Consider the following 5,059-nt stretch of genomic DNA (forward strand, 5'->3'; position numbering starts at 1 on the left):
GTGTAGCCTATTAATGTTATTGCTGGCATGACATTAGAATCTCTTGGTTACACTACACTCATGGGTGTGCCACCTAAAGTGTAGCGTATTAATGTTATTGCTGACATGACATTAGAATCTCTTGGTTACACTACACTCATGGGTGTGCCACCTAAAGTGTAGCCTAATAATGTTATTGCTGACATGACATTAGAATCTCTCAGTTACACTACACTCATGGGTGTGCCACCTAAAGTGTAGCCTAATAATGTTATTACTGACATGACATTAGAATCTCTCAGTTACACTACACTCATGGGTGCGCCACCTTAAGTGTAGCCTATTAATACTATTGCTGGCAAGACATTAGAATCTCTCGGTTATACTACACTCATGGGTGTGCCACCTAAAGTGTAGCCTAATAATGTTATTACTGACATAACATTAGAATCTCTCAGTTACACTACCCTCATGGGTGTGCCACCTAAAGTGTAGCCTATTAATGTTATTGCTGACATGACATTAGAATCTCTCGGTTACACTACACTCATGGGTGGGCCACTTAAAGTGTAGCTTATTAATGTTATTGCTGGCAAGACATTAGACTCTCTTGGTTACACTACACTCATGGGTGTGCCACCTAAACTGTAGCCTATTAATGTTATTGCTGGCAAGACATTAGAATCTCTCGGTTACACTACACTCATGGGTGTGCCACCTAAAGTGTAGCCGAACAATGTTATTGCTGACATGACATTAGACTCTCTTGGTTACACTACACTCATGGGTGTGCCACCTAAAGTGTAGCCTAATAACATTATTGCTGGCATGACATTAGAATCTCTTGGTTACACTACACTCATGGGTGTGCCACCTAAAGTGTAGCCTAATAACATTATTGCTGGCATGACATTAGAATCTCTTGGTTACACTACACCTTTAGGTGTGCCACCTAAACTGTAGCCTATTAATGGTATTGCTGGCAAGACATTGGACTCTCTTGGTTACACTACACTCATGGGTGTGCCTCCTAAAGTGTAGCCTATTAATGTTATTGCTGACATGACATTAGAATCTCTTGGTTACACTACATTCATGGGTGTGCCACCTAAAGTGTAGCCGAATAATGTTAATGCACGCATGACATTAGAATCTCTTGGTTACACTACACCTTTAGGTGTGCCACCTAAAGTGTAGCCTATTAATGGTATTGCTGGCAAGACATTGGACTCTCTTGGTTACACTACACTCATGGGTGTGCCACCTAAAATGTAGCCTATTAATGTTATTGCTGACATGACATTAGAATCTCTTGGTTACACTGCACTCATGGGTGTGCCACCTAAAGTGTAGCCGAACAATGTTATTGCTGGCAAGACATTAGAATCTCTTGGTTACACTACACTCATGGGTGTGTCACCTAAAGTGTAGCCTAATAATGTTAATGCACGCATGACATTAGAATCTCTTGGTTACACTACACTCATAGGTGTGCCACCTAAAGTGTAGCCTATTAATGTTATTGCTGGCATGACATTAGAATCTCTCAGTTACACTACACTCATGGGTGTGCCACCTAAAGTGTAGCCTATTAATGTTATTGCTGACATGACATTAGAATCTCTTGGTTACACTACACTCATGGGCGTGCCACCTAAAGTGTAGCCTAATAATGTTATTGCTGACATGACATTAGAATCTCTCAGTTACACTACACTCATGGGTGTGCCACCTAAAGTGTAGCCTAATAATGTTATTACTGACATGACATTAGAATCTCTCAGTTACACTACACTCATGGGTGTGCCACCTAAAGTGTAGCCTATTAATGTTACTGCTGGCATGACATTAGAATCTCTTGGTTACACTACACTCATGGGTGTGCCACCTAAAGTGTAGCCAAACAATGTTATTGCTGGCATGACATTAGACTCTCTTGGTTACACTATACTCATGGGTGTGCCACCTAAAGTGTAGCTATTAATGTTATTGCGGGCATGACATTATAATCTCTCAGTTACACTACACTTCTGGGTGTGCCACCTTAAAGTGTAGCCTAATAATGTTATTGCCACCTTAAAAACATTATTATTTGATTTTTTCTATTTTGGTTTTTTTTTTGGTTATCTTTTGGTCATCATCTTAATTTAACTTACAATGTTTTTATTAGAGCACATGTGTACATGAAGACAGGACTGATAGATGGTTACTCCATTTTAAATCAGATTTTTTGCTGCGTTTAAATCTGTGTAAGGTCTTCTACAGCTTTTCCATGAAAAGTGCTTCACATGAATGCCTTCAATTTTGTTGGGAATTTCCTGTTCAGCTGGACACCTATAATGTATTAAGTTGTCTGCCAGTTAGCAACCACATAGCAAATTGAATAGTGTGAATAATACTATACATTACACATAACCATTATTGTCCATTATTGATGCCTGACTCAACAGACTTATTAAGTTTATGGTTAGTGATAAACCAATCATAATATGGGCTGCTGATAAAAATCAATTATAACATTTGAGTAAGTGCTGCATTATTATAATATAGAATATTGTCTGTTTTTAACCTGGTAAAAAGTGGCGAGATCAAATCCAAAGGAACCCCAGAAAACATAATTATGAAAGAGAGATTTTCACGGTTTTTTCACAGCATTTTAATTCAGAGGGCAAACAGGGCAAAAACTGCAGTAAATGTATGGGGAAAATAGAGAATCTTAAGACTAACAACCTGAAATATTTTTCAGTAAATTAAAAACAAAGGTTAGAAGGTAAAACAATTTGTAGATCATATGATAAGTGGGAAGTAGCCTCGCTAGAAAAGCCATAATTAAGTTTTTCATTTTTCAATAGTCTGAAAAATAGTGTGAGTCGCAATTCGCAAGAAAATTTAGAGACATTTGTATACAAAATTTAAAAGTGCCTATCCTTGTGTCACAGGAAATCTATTTTCATCAGATTTGACTAAGGAAACCTTTTAGATCTGCTGTGTATCTGTTCCTTGTAACGCATAAAACATTCAGGAAGTCAATGACTCTCAACTTATTAGGCAGCAAACTTTAAACTTTTCCCATACATTTACTGCAATTTTTACTGTGTTTGCCCCTCAAATTAAACAAGGTGGCCTCTTAACATAATCATTGTCTTCATCAACATAATTTATTTTAGGGAACCAACCACATTGATTATTTTCATCAGGAGACTAAAATCTTGGACAGAATAAAATGAGAAATAAAACCACCTATCCACCCGAATCAATGATAAATTCGCATTTTTACATCATTAAAATGGGGGGAGTGGTGGTTTTAATTTTTCATTTATTTTGCCCTTGATTGCACTCAATATAACAATTTCTAAAATGACTGTCATTGCGGTCCACGATACCATCCCGTCCTTTCAATCAAAAGAAAATACATGTTAGCTGACCAAAGCTGACCTCTGACCGTACTCCAGCAAAATCAACCCAGGGCCCCCATTGGCAAAAAAGTAACTTAGGTGCCTCAAGCGGGAAAATAAACTGAATTTGAGCTCTCGAAAACACAAGGTCAGCGTTGGTCATGCTGTAACGGCCTTTGCCAATCAAAGCGCCACTAAAAGTGAAGTTATTACGGTATTTCCCCTTCAGCTAAACTCAAAAAACATTGTTCGCAAACTTACCCCTGTTCTTGACCATGTCCTTTTCGAACTGTGAGCAAATTAAATCCAGGTCGTTCAGGGAATTCTTTTGAAGTGCGCTCTTGGCAAGATGTTGGCGTGACAACATGGCCAGCAAACCAAATGAAGAAGCCACCACTTTAATTCCAAAGCTTTGCCACGACAACTGGAGCAATCGGCAAGGCAGGATCCAATTTCCACTCGTGCAAATTCGTCTGAAAACTTGCTACCACCGCTCTTTTCTTAAAAAAAAAATCTTTATCGGACTTATGATGCAATCACTTTCGTTTAGGACACACCGAGTTTTTTTCGAAGTAAGATCTGGATTGATGCCGCGAGCGAAAAGATAAAATCCCTTCCTTGGCACCATCTTCGATCGAAGGTCAACCGTGAACTCGCTTTAAGGTCGAGGCTGCAGGTCACGAGGTGAAATGTAAAACCTGTTTCTCCGTCACGGGAAACCATGCTTAGTTAAAATAACAGCACTTTCCAGATGCCGAAGATACGTGAGATGACAGTCGCTGAAACCGCTTTAACAAGATTATAACGCCTGCCACAACCGCAAAACAAAAATCTCCGCGGGAGGAGATACTTACAGTAGACATCACTTGTGTCTTCTCATGTATCTTCTATATGTTTACCATCTGTGACACAAAATGAAAACTGTTCGGACAATGGGTATTGTCTTGGAGTAAACCAATTTTCATTGAGTTCGAAGTTACATTCATTGGCCAACGATTTAACTTTGTTTACGGTATTTTGACCAAGTGAGACGAAGAATTTGTTAAATTCGTCGGCAACAGTTTTTTCGTCTCTGCTAAAAGTTCTCCGGGAAGCTGATTTGTTGGGAAGGCAGAGGCGAATGGCCTTCCAGATGCTGTTGGTGTTGTTCGGATTTTTCTGTATCTGGTCGGTAACAAATTCTCGCTCAGCGATTCGTATCTCCCGTTTCACCTCACGCCTGAAGTTTTTGTAAGCTGACCAAGCCATGGGATCGTTAGTCTTCTTAGCCTTCTTGCGCCAATAGTCTCTGGTCTTCATTAGTCCACGAATATTTTCGGTCACAACTGGATTTGGTTTCCCGCGAACTTTAAAGGTCTTGAGAAGAACATGTTGATCTAATATCTCGTTAAACAATGAGTTAAATGCATACAGTTTATCTTCGACATCGCAGAAGGTATCTATGATAGACCATAGTACTTGGCATACGTCGTTACAAAATACATTTGGATTATAGTGTTTAAAGCTCCTTATAGTAATAAACACAGGCTTCGGGACGAGCTTTCTTTAGTCGTAGCGTGACGCAAACTAAATCATGACCGCTGATCGAGCTCTGCATGACAAAGACCTTTTGTTTTTGTTTTTCATCACAGGTAAGGATAACATCCAAGAGCGACTTTGAGGACTCCGTAACTCGAGTTGGACTT

The 5,059-nt window shown here is 39.2% G+C and overlaps 1 long non-coding RNA gene across 1 annotated transcript; it reads right to left on the reverse strand.

The window, feature by feature from the left end:
* Positions 1–2,125: 2,125 nt before the first annotated feature.
* On the reverse strand, positions 2,126–4,252 carry LOC149110192 (uncharacterized). Its single transcript, XR_016208194.1, has 2 exons — positions 3,636–4,252; positions 2,126–2,313 (listed from the first exon to the last, which is right to left on the reverse strand). It is a non-coding gene; the product is annotated as an uncharacterized LOC149110192 (long non-coding RNA).
* Positions 4,253–5,059: the final 807 nt, after the last annotated feature.

Source organism: Orbicella faveolata, unplaced genomic scaffold, assembly GCF_042242905.1.
Source record: "Orbicella faveolata isolate gen_17 unplaced genomic scaffold, um_ofav_v1 contig_24, whole genome shotgun sequence".
NCBI classification, from domain to species: domain Eukaryota; kingdom Metazoa; phylum Cnidaria; class Anthozoa; order Scleractinia; family Merulinidae; genus Orbicella; species Orbicella faveolata.